The 12,711-nt window shown below is 42.1% G+C and overlaps 1 protein-coding gene across 1 annotated transcript in view; it reads right to left on the bottom strand.

Annotated features, from left to right (window-relative positions):
• GAB2 (GRB2-associated binding protein 2) overlaps window positions 1-12,711 on the bottom strand; it is a 205,762-nt gene that overhangs the window by 192,134 nt on the left and 917 nt on the right. The gene's annotated exons all lie outside the window — the stretch shown is intronic.

Raw genomic sequence — 12,711 nt, 5'->3', positions numbered from 1 at the left:
GGCTAATTTTTTGTATTTTTAGTAAAGACAGGGTTTCACCGTGTTAGCCAGGATGGTCTCGATCTCCCGACCTCGTGATCCACCTGCCTAGGCCTCCCAAAGTGCTGGGATTACAGGCGAGACTCACCACGCCCGGCTAAAAACATGGATTTTAATGAGAAGACTTGGTTTGTAGTCCTGGGTCTGCTACTTACCATGTGTGGCACTTAAGCTCTGTGCTCAGTTTCTCCTCTGGTAACATGGGAATAAAATATCTAGTAATTGCCACACTATACTAGACGTTTATTGGTAACAAGTGCTTTTGTATAAGCAACATTCAAGACCATACAGAGTGGGTAAATGGAACAGACATACTTTTCCCTATTCCCACCACTAAGTACAACTAAAATCCTTAGATATTATATATAAAACAAACTTAAGAAGAATCTAAAATGTGAAAAGAAGGCAGCAGATTTGCTAGAGACCCTGGAACCCAAAGAATGACACAGTGATAAATTCCATGAGTTTTATGCCTCATATATCTCAGACTTGGAGCTGAAGCAGCCAGCATGGCAGAAACACCAACCTGTGTAGACCAAAAAATTCCCAACAAATGTCTGCTCTCTCTAGCCAAAGGACTGGGAAAGGGGCAGCCTAGCAAGAGATGAAACTGCTAAACAATAACTGCTCTACTCCAGCCACACACTGCAGAGAAAACTCTGGTCCAACCCTCACCCACAGCAGCAAAAACTGAGTGAGAACCTAGACTTCTACCTTTCAGAGGTTGTCACTGAGGCCAGGTGACACCTGCTAGGGTACTGTAAAAGATAGCCAAGTAGAAAGCTGAGATATTCATACCCCAAAACTGGTAATAAGGCACCCATCCCTGTGGAGTCACTGGAGACCGACCACATGGGAAGTTGGAACCTTCAACCATTCACAGGAGTAATGAAGACTGCCTTCCTATCGGGAGTGTCAATGGAGGTGGAATGAAAAACCTGGACTTCAGCTTCTACTTGGAAGTACTAAGGCAGTGTCCCCTTCCCACGATGGAGCAGGGTCAGAGAAATCCTGATAAAACACAAGGTTTACATTAGATCCAGAGTACCACAACATAATATAAAAATGTCCAAGTTTAATTTTTTTTTTTTTTTTTTTGGAGACAGAATCTTGCTCTGTTGCCCAGGCTGGAGTGCAATGGCGTGATCCTGGCTCACAGCAACCTCCGCCTCCTGGGTTGAAGCAATTCTCCTGCCTTAGCCTCCCGAGGAGCTGGGATTACAGGCACCTGCCACCATGCCCGGCTAATTTTTGTATTTTCAGTAGACATGGGGTTTCGCCATGTTGGCCAGGCTGGTCTCGAACTCCTGATCTCAGGTGATTCACCCACCTTCGCCTCCCAAAGTGCTAGGATTACAGGTGTGAGCCACCACGCCTGGCCAAAAATGTCCAGGTTTTAACAGAAAACCACTCATTATACAAAGAATGAGGAAGATCTCAAATGGAATGAAAAAGACAATCAATAGATGCCAACACTGAGGTAACAAAGCTGTTAGAATTATCTTTCACGTATTTTAAAGGAGTCATCATAAAAATGCACGTACAAACATGCTTGGAACAAATGGAAAATTGGAAAGCCTCCAAAAAGAAACAGAAAGTCTCAGTAAAGAAACAGAAGATGTAAAGAAAAACCAAATGGAATTTTAGAACTGAAAAAATATAACCAAAATAAAAAGTTCATCAGTGAGCTCAACAGCAGAATAGTGAGAACAGAGAAAAAGAATCAGTGAATGGTAAAACAGGACAGTAGAAATAACCCAGTATGAACAACATAGAGAAAAAAGACTGAAAAAAAATGACCAGAGTCTACAGAAGCTGTGGAACCACAACCAAAGATCTAACAATTGTGTTATTGGATTCTTGGAAGAAGAGAAGAAAGAGGGTAGGACTGAACAAGCACTTGAAACAATGGGTGAAAACTTCTCAAATGTAATAAGAAGATAAACCTTCAGATTCAGTAGGTTTAGTGAGTTCCAAATAGGATAAACTCAAAAAAATTCCACACCAAGACACATCGCAAAATTCTTAAAGAGAAAAAAATCATTGAATGCATCCAGAGAAAAAGATGGGAGCAGGTCGTGGTGGCTCACTCCTGTAATCCCAGTACTTTGGGAGGCTGAGGTGGGTGCATCACCTGAAGTCAGAAGTTCAAGACCAGCCTGGCCAACATAGTGAAACCCTGTCTGTACTAAAAATACAATAAGTTAGCTGGGTGTGGCGGCGAGCGCCTGTAATCCCAGCTACCAGGGAGACTGAGGCAGGAGAATTGCTTGAACCTGGGAGGCAGACGTTGCAGTGAGCCAAGATCGTGCCATTGCACTCCAGCCTGGGCAACAAGAGCGAAACTCTATCAAGACAGACAGACAGAAAGAAAGACAGAAAGAAAGAACGACAGAAAGAAGACAGAAAGACAGAAAGAAAGAAAGACAAGAAGACAGGAAGACAGGAAGACAGAAAGACAGAAAGACAGAAAAGACAGAAAAGACAGAAAGAAATGGCATTTTACCTCCTGACGGACAGCAATTGGAATGACCACGGATTTTTCATTAGAAACTATGCAGGCCAGAAGGAAAGGATGCAATATTTTACAGGTGCTCAAAGAAAAGAAGTGTCAACTCAATAATTCAATATCCAGTGAAAACATCAGAATGAAGGTGAAAATGAGACCTTCTCAGAAGAAGGAAAACAAAGATAATTTATCACTGGCAGATCTACCCTAAAGAATGGCTAAAGGAAGTTCTCCAAACAGAAAGGAAGTGAAAAAAAGAGGAACCTGAAAACATCAGCAAAGAAGAAAGTACACAGTAAACAAAAATGTAATTAAAGTCTTTCCTTCTCCTTTTGAATTTTCCAAATTAGGTTTAATGATTGAAGCAAAAATTATAGCACTGTCTGATACAGAAAAAATATTTAAGATAATCATACATGGAGGAGGGCAAAAGGGAGGTAAGGTTTCTACACTTAAACTTGCAAAATGATGATACAGACTTCATTTAGATTATAAGATGACACCAACTGATTGTTGTATGTACAGTATAATACCTAGAGCAACCACTAAAAAAGCTGTATAGAAAGATACACTCAAAAACACTATTAAAATAGAATTCTAAAAAATATTCAAGAAACTCACAGGAAGGCAAGAAGAATACAAACGAAAACAGAACACAAAAAATAAAATGGCAGAACTAAGCTCTAACATATTAGAAATTACATTAAATGTAAATTTAAATATGCCAATTAAGACATAAATCGGCAGAGTGGATTAAAAACATGCACCATGATATGGTTTGGGTATGTGTCCCTGCCCAAATCTGATGTCAAACTGTAATCCCCAAATACTGGAGGTGGGACCTGATGGGAAATGATTGGATTATGGAGGTGGCTTTCCCCCTTGGTGCTGTTCTTGTGATAGTGAATTATTGTGATATCTGGTTATTTAAAAGTGTGTAGCACCTCTCCCCTCAGTCTCTTCCTCCTGCTCCAGCCATGTAAGATGTGCTTACTTCTCCTTCACCTTCCACCATGACTGTAAGTTTCCTGAGGCCTCCCCAGCCATGCTTCCTACACAGTTGTGGAACTGTGAGCCAATTAAACCTCTTTTCTTGATAAATTACCCAGTCTCAGGTAGTTCTTTACAGCAGTGCAGGAACGGATTAATACACCCCAAAAATATGCCACCTATAAGAAATCACTTCAGATACAATGACATGGGTAGGTTGAAAGTAAATGAATGGAAAAAGATGTATCATGTGAATATCAATAAAAGGAAAGCAGGAATAACTATATTATCAGATATAGGCTATAATAATAGATAACAAGTAGACAGAGCAAAAGAAATTACCAGAGACTCTAAAATACGTGAAACACGGCTGGGTACAGTGGCTCATGCCTGTAATCCCAGCACTTTGGGAGGCTGAGGCAGGCGGATCACCTGAGGTCGGGAGTTCGAGACCAGCCTGACCAACATGTAGAAACCCTGTCTCTATTAAAAATACAAAATTAGCCGGGTGTGGTGGCACATGCTTGTAATCCCAGCTACTTGGGAGGCTGAGGCAGGAGAATTGCTTGCACCCAGGAGGCAGAGGTTGCGGAGAGCCAAGATCGTGCTATTGCACTCCAGCCTGGGCAACAACAGCAGAACTCCATCTCCAAAAAAAAATAATAAAAAAATAAAGTATGTGAAATAAAAACTGACAGAACTCAAATGGGAAATGGAAATATTCACAATTATAGTTGGAAACTTCAATCCCTATCTCTCAACAATCGACAGAAGAACTGGATAGAAAAATCAGCAGGGATATAGAATTACATGTATCACTATCAAACATCTAATTGACATTTATAAAATACTTTACCCAATAATCGCAGAATAAACATTCTTTTCAAAGTACCCATGGAACCTAAAGCAAGATAGACCACATTTTCAGCCATAAAACAAACCTTAACAAGTTAAAAATAACTGAAATCAAATAGAACTTACTCTACTCCTACAATGAACTCCAACTAAAAGTCAGAAACAGAAAAATAATGGGAAAATCTCCAAACATTTGGAAACTAAACAATGTACTTGTAAACAATTCATGGTCAAAGAGGAAAGTCTCAAGGAAAGTAAAAAAAAAAAAAAAAAAAAAATACACTGAACAAATAAAAATTGAAAATGCAACTTAACAAAATTAGTGGGACACAGCTAAAGCAGTGCTGAGGGGGAAATTTATAGCACTAAATGAATACATTAAGAGGAAAAGTCTCAAATGAATAATTTAAACTCCTATATAAAAAACATCAGAGGCTGGGTACAGTGGCTCATGCCTGTAATTGCAGCACTTTGGGAGGCCAAAGTGGGCAGATCACTTAAGGTCAGGAGTTTGAGACCAGCCTGGCCAATATGGTGAAACCCTGTCTCTACTAAAAATATAAAAATCAGCTGGGCATTGTGGCACATGCCTGCAATCCCGGCTGCTCGGGAGGCTGAGGCAGGAGAATTGCTTGAACCTGGGAGGTGGAGGTTGCAGTGAGCTGAGATCGTGCCATTGCACTCCAGCCCGGGTGACAGAGTGACATCCTGACTCAAAAAACAAACAAAAAATAATAATGAAGCAATGTCGGTATGCAGGAATAAGAGTTAAAAAAACAAATAAAGCAATAGACCCACTACAGACCCTGCAGACACTGAAAGCATAATACAAGATACTATAACTCCACTCACATGTATGTGACAACTTAGAACGGACCAATTTCTTAAAAAACAAACTTCTATAATTCACCCAATATGAAGTAGATAATTTGAATAACCCTGTATCTATTAAGGAAATTACATTAAAAATGTAAAAAATTCCTAACAAAGACATTTCCAGATCCAGATGGTTTAATCTGGAGAATTCTACCAAAGGTTTAAAGAATTATACCAGTTCTACACCATCTCTTCCAGAAGGCTAGACATGGTGGTTCACACCTATAATCCCAGCACTCTGGGAAGCCAAGGCGGGAGGACTGCTTAAGCTCAGGAGTTTGAGACCAGCCTGGGCAACATAGGGAGACCCTGTCTCTACAAATAATAAAAAAAATTAGCCAGGTACGGTGGTAGGTAGCTGTCGTCCCAATTACTTGGGAGGCTGAGACAGTAGTAGGCTGAGCCCAGGAATTTGAGACTGCAATGAGCCATGACTGTGCTACTGTCGCCAGCCCAAGTGACACAGCAAGACTCTGTCGGGGTGGGGAGTGGGGGGTTGGGGGCAGGCGAGGGGAAGAAAAGAAAAAAAGAAATCAAGGAAGATAATATAAATAAATGTAAAATAAATTCATGGATTGGAAGATTTAATACAGTAAAGCTGTAATTTCTTTCTAAATTGGTACACAGGCTTAATGCACTTCCTATCAAAATCTCAGCAAGACTTTTTTTGCATAAACAAGATTATTCTAAAATTTGTATTGAAAGGTAAAGAAAATAGAATAGCTAAAACACTTTGAAAAATAAGAATAAAGTAGAGGAATCAGGCTACCAGATTTCAAGACTTACAATATAGCTATAGTTGGCAAGATTATGTGGTACTTGCAGAGGGACAGACACATGGAAAAATGGACCAAAAGAGAGACACCAGAAACAGACCCACACAAATATATACAACTGATTTTTTTTTTTTTTTTTTTTTGAGACGGAGTCTCTCTCTGTCACCCAGGCTGGAGTGCAGTGGCCGGATCTCAGCTCACTGCAAGCTCCACCTCCCGGGTTTATGCCATTCTCCTGCCTCAGCCTCCCAAGTAGCTGGGACTACAGACACCCGCCACCACGCCCGGCTAGTTTTTTGTATTTTTTAGTAGAGACGGGGTTTCACTGTGTTAGCCAGGATGGTCTCGATCTCCTGACCTCGTGATCCGCCCGTCTCGGCCTCCCAAAGTGCTGGGATTACAGGCTTGAGCCACCGCGCCTGGCCTATACAACTGATTTTTGACAAAGACGAAAAAGGGAAGAATGGCTTTGTCAACAACAATGACAACAATAAAAGAACCTCAATCTAAGTCTCATATCTTACATGAAAATTAACTCACAGTGGATCATGGACTTAAAGGAAAAACATAAACCTATAAAATGTGTAGGAAAAAAGAAAACCCGGAAAGTCAGGCGCAGTGGCTCACGCCTGTAATCCCAGCACTTTGGGAGGCCAAGGCGGGCGGATCATGAGGTCAAGAGATTGAGACCATCCTGGTCAACATCCTGAAACCCTGTCTCTACTAAAAATACAAAAATGAGCTGGTCGTGGTGGCGCACGCCTGTAGTCCCAACTACTTAGGAGGCTGAGGCAGGAGAATCACTTGAACCTGGGAAGCGGAGGTTGCAGTGAGCCAACATTGTGCCACTGCACTCCAGCCTGGCAACAGAGTGAGAATCCAACTCAAAAAAGGAAAAGAAGAAAAAAGAAATAACAACAAAAAAGAGAATCACTTGAACCCAGGGAGCCGAGATCATGCCACTGCACTCCAGCCTGGGCAACAAGAGCAAAACTCCGTCTCAAAAAAAAAAAAAAAAAAAAAACCTATGTAGAAAATACTCAAAATACTTGAAGACATTTGACCAAAGAGGATATACAGACGGCAAATAATCATATGATAAGATGTTCAGCATCATTAACCACAAGGGAAATGTAAATGAGAACTAATGGGTGAATGGTTAAATAAACAGACTGTGGTACATCCATACCATGAAACACTACCTAGCAATAAAAAACAGTAACTGTTGATACATGAAATGAGGATGAAGCTCCAGAGAATTATGCTGAACAAAAAAAAGTTCAAAATCTTAAGTACTGCATAAATCCATTTAAATAACACACATGAAACATCAGAGAACGGATTAGTGGTTGTCATAGATTAAGGATGTGGTAGAGGTGGGATGGTAGTGAATATGATTATAAAAGGGCAACATACAAAATCCTATCATAATGGAAGTATACTGTATCTTGACTGTATCATTGTCAATATACTGATTGTGATATTGTAGTATAATTTTGAAAGATGTTGCCATTAAGGAAAACTGGATAATGGTTGCATAAATCTTTACTATTTCTTACAACTAGATGTGCATATAGAATTACCTCAAAATGAAATGTTTAATTTTTTTTTTAAAGCCCAGGCTTTAGAACAAAGCTAGATGACTTTGGGCAAGTCACTTCCATTATTATACGGCTAAATTACTATATTAAAAGATCAATGGTCTAAGCATAGTGCCTCGTACAAAGTAAGTGCTCAACAGATGGCTACTAAAATAATTAATCCTAAAAGTCATGGCAGTGGGGATGAAGAAGCATATAAACAAAAGATATTTAGATGATACCACTAACAGGTTTTGGTGACAGATTAGATGTGGGATAGTGGGTGACAGGGAGTCAAAGATGAGTCCCAAGTTTCTCATTTGAACAAGTGGGTGCTTAGTGGCACTGTTTACTGAGCAGATGTGGAGTCAAGAGATGAACAAAGAAGAGTTTAGTTTTGGAAGTGGTGAGTTTGTGTTGACTGGGAAACATCCAAATAGAGATGTCCAGTTAACACTTGGATATGTAAGTCTGAAGTTCAGAACACAACTCTGAGATGGAAATTTAACTTGATGACCATCATGCAAATGATAACTGAAGCCAGTAGAATGGACAAGGTTGCCAAAGGGGAGAAATCACACAGCCATTATAACTATAAAGGAGCTTCAACTGTTTTCTTTTTTGTTTTTTGTTTTTTTTTGAGATGGAGTCTGGTTCTGTCACCCAGGCTGGAGTGCAGTGGCGCAATCTCTGTTCACTGCAAGCTTCGCCTCCCAGGTTTATGCCATTCTCCTGCCTCACCCTCCCAAGTAGCTGGGACTACAGGTACCCGCTACCATGCCTGGCTAATTTTTTGTATTTTTTTTTAGTAGAGACGGGGTTTCACCGTGTTAGCCAGGATGGTCTCGATCTCCTGACCTCGTGATCTGCCCGCCTCAGCCTCTCAGCACACCTGGCCAGAAGCTTCAACCTTTAAGGACTGGATAAAGGGATCAGTCTAGCAAAGGAGATATAGAGTAGCCAGAAAAGGAGAAAAACCAGGCATTTATAGTGTCAGCCAAGACAAGAGGAAGGTGTTTTAAAAAAGAGTGGTCAACTACGACCCAGCAGTGAAGAGATTAATTAAAATGAGGAGCAAAAAATCATCCTCTGAATTTAGTGACCTGGGTATCGCTGCTGCCTTTGTGAGAATAGCTTTGGTAAATAACAAAGTAGGTTTCCACTGCAGCAGACTGAGAAAAAGGTGGGAGAAAGGAAGACTGCATAAACCACCACCAAGTTTACCTTGAAGAAAAGGAGAGAGTACAGAGAGGGAAAGAAGTTGAAGATGTGTTACAGGATAAGAATTATTTGAGTAGGGAGGAGAAGATATGATTCAAAGTATAAGTAGCAAGATTAGCTCAGATAGAAGACGCACTTCATCCACTCTAAGGAAACCACAAAGGAACTACGCAGGCTGGGCGTGGTGGCTCATGTCTGTAATCCCAGCACTTCAGGAGGCTGAGGTGGGTGGATCACCTGAGGTCAGGAGTTCAAGACTAGCCTGACCAACGTGGTCAAGCCTCATCTCTACTAAAAATACAAAATTAGCCAGGCGTGGTGACGCATGCCTATTATCCCAGCTACCTGGGAGGCTGAGGCAGGAGAATTTCTTAAACCCAGGAGACAGAGGTTGCAGTGAGCCCAGATTGTGCCGTTGCACTCCAGCCTAGGCAACAAGAGCGAAACTCTGTCAAAAAAAAAAAGAAAGAAAGAAGAAAGAAAGGAACTATGCAGATATAGGTAAATTTGAAAGTGTGGCCATTCATGGACGTACAGACAACTACTCCCTCATCATTTCAATTTTCTTTGTGAAGGAGAAGGCAAAGCCATTGCTAAGACTGAAAGGCTGGATTAACATTTTTTCTTTTTATTTACTGAATTTTTATTACAAGCACCTGATCAAGTACCTGGGACATATATTTAATAAGTATATTTAATAAATACAATGGAAATAAACAATTACTGTTACCTTAATGCAGTTGTTCATTAAAATTTGTGCACAACTTTCAAGTTAGCCACCAGGGGGCAGTCTGCCAATTTTATTCCCTAAATCTTTTAACCCAGTGAAATTGATAGAAAACTACAATGCAGTGTAGGTCATATTAATAAAATGTTTTTCCTCAAGAAAATTCTGTTTAAGATTTATATACATGTACGTGTATATGCATTTGCATGCACATGCATACACACACAAATACACTGAGGCACGATGGGAGGGTTGTTACTCCTGCCAACCTCCCACTGCAACCGTATCAGGATGCCCCAGGGGCAATAGTCTGCATTTTCCAAAGTCATTTTTGTAATTTCTCCAGAGCACTCAGCAAATAGCAGATAGATCTTTTATACTTATAATTAACTAGAAAAGGCTGATGAAAAAATCCCTGAAAACTAATTGCTCATTTGCCTTTGCTTCTTCTAAGATGTTTCCCCCCTCTGCACCTCCTTGTCTTTCTGAATTAAATAAGTTTTTTTGTTTTTCTTTGAAATAGAGTCTCGTTCTCTCACCCAGGCTGGAGTGCAGTGGTGTAATCTCGGCTCACTGCAACCTCAGCCTCCCAGGCTCACATGATTGTCCCACCTAAACCTCCCAAGTAGTTGGGACTACAGGCACGCACCACCACACCTGGCTGACTTTTTTTCTGTGATTCTCATGTCTCAGCCTCCTGAGTAACTGGGACTACAGGTGCCCTCCACAATGCCCAGCTAATTTTTGTATTTATGGTACAGATGGGGTTTTGGCCAGGCTGGTCTCAAATTTCTGACCTCCAGTGATCTGCCAGCCTCAGCCTCCCAAAGTGCTGGGATTACAGGCATAAACCACTGCGCCCAGCCTTCGAATTAAATCAGTTTTTTAAAAAATCGTTTTAAATAGTTATAACCTAGTTCATCAACTACTTTTTCCCCTTATCTCATATGCTTGAGGCATTCTTATAATGAGGATTTCTCAGTCTACAATATAACATGACTATGATGTATACCAGAAGCAGCAGCTACTTTGGGGTAAATATACAGCCATGGGGCTGGGAAATACTTTCCAAGTTTGGTTCTGATGAACTCGGGCCTCTATTGAAATAAGCAAACTAGCAGAGTTTTAACTTACAACAGGATGCAAAAATTCTTAATACCCCCAAAAACAGTAGGTGTAAAAGGATACTGTTCCCCAGAAACTTAAGGTTACACAGATCAGTAGTTTCAATTGGGGGGAAACTGAACTTCCAAAAGGGCAGAGGCTTCCAGTCATGTAAGTGAACACATCACATCCTAGCCTAAGAAAAGCTGTTACTGAAAGCTGTTAAGGTCTGACACCTGATGGGCTGAAGGTGCATGGAAGATGGGAAAGAGAGGCTAAGGCCATCACACGACTCTAGATTCGTTCAAATGAGTGAAAAAGGTGCTTGACCCAAATGCCTCCAAACCTGGTTATTTTGAACTAAAGTTGTTTGGGAACAAAAACACCCAAGAAATGGGTCATAAAGAGAGTCTGGGTGAGCGTTGAAGCAGCGGTAAGTCAAATGGAGATACAATGTCATACTGTTTGCAAATTGTTTCAAAAACAAGTTTCAAGGTTTAGTGTAGTGTTCAAATTTGAAAACTAAGGGTCACTTTTTTTTTTTTTTTTTACTGTGGACACTCTATTCCACTAGCTTGTATGGAAATCTATTTGTAAAGATAATTTTTGGAAGCTCTTTGGGACAAAGTTTTAAAAATATTTATTAAATTGTTAATAGTAAATCACTGCTCCTTAATCCTAATTAAAGTATTCAACCTTCCTAACGAACTGATACAAGCCTGAAGAGGAAAAAAATTTATTTCTTAATAATTATACTTTGGCTACATAGACACTCCTAAAAATGAGCTTTCAAACTGAGATGAACAATTCACTGCTTCATCCCTCCTATAAATCCACGTCCACTTTCAGAAGTCATGTGCTAAATCAGATTTTTTTTTCCTAGCAAACATCTACGTAAGAGCCTGATTTCATTGACACACACACTTGCACTCCGCAACAACAACACTTCCTTTGAAAAACAGAATGTCACTTCCTCAGTCCAGAGGCCAGAAGTCCCTTGATTCTGATCTGGGGAGCCAAGACAGGAAATTCTGGTAGGCTTCTGCTTCTCCCCCCATGGACAGCCACTGGTGCAGCTGACAGAGGGCAGGGTCTATTCCGAGCTCCCTTGATGCACTGCAGCTGGAGGCAACGGCTCCCTTCCAGGCTGTGGGAGTGATCCCGGAGTCCGGCACCACAGCCCGTTAAACAAGGGCATTTCATGGGAAACGGAGAGGGAGCAGATGAGAGACCTTGAAACCTTCCAGCCACCTTACCCCCACTTCCAAACTCCCGCGACAACCCCAGGACCATTTCGGCAAAATCTCAGTAACTGGCACCATCTTGTACTTTGACCTCACCAGGCAAGGCATCCTCTGGGGAGAGGGGTTTAAAAAAAAAAAAAAAAAAGCCAGAACTCCACGGCTCAGCGCCACGCCGTTCCACCTCCCCCAAACTGCCAGTTCCCCACCTAGAGGGAAGAGGCTGTTCCAGCGATGTCAGTAAACACTGTGGGTTGGCAACACCTGGCCGCGGAGAGCCTCGATCTCTCCCGACCCCAGACACCCGGGAGCTGCCCGGTCCCAAACCCGGGCCAGCCACGGGGACCAAACTGCAGTGTCACACCGGGGTCGGGGGAGGCGCCTGAGAGAGACGAACGGAATAAAGGGAGAGAAGGGGGACAAACAAATGAGTCACTTAATACAAGGGCTGCACATGCCGCTGACGCTGCCGGTGATGCAGCCGCGGACCGACTGAGGCCGGCGGCCGGGAGGGGCGGGCGGAGAAAGGGAAGGAGAGGGCGTGAGGCGCTCGCCCTTTGTGGGGCCGTTCGCGCGGGCCCACAGCCTACACCCCCCTTTCCCGCCCTCTCCCCGACCTGTGGGCTGAAGCTGCCAGGGGCCGCCGCGGAGCCCCAGCCCCGAAAGTCAACTCTCTCGGTCTCCAGAAGCCATCAATACAAACTTCGACACTATATTTAGTTTACGGGCAGACCGCCTGGGGAGGCGCCGACGCCGCGCCCGCCTGGCGGAGCACGAGCCGCAGCCTCAACCT

This window comes from Colobus angolensis, unplaced genomic scaffold (assembly GCF_000951035.1).
Source record: "Colobus angolensis palliatus isolate OR3802 unplaced genomic scaffold, Cang.pa_1.0 Scaffold179, whole genome shotgun sequence".
Taxonomy (NCBI): Eukaryota; Metazoa; Chordata; class Mammalia; order Primates; family Cercopithecidae; genus Colobus; species Colobus angolensis.
This window is presented reverse-complemented; position numbering and strand designations above follow the sequence as displayed.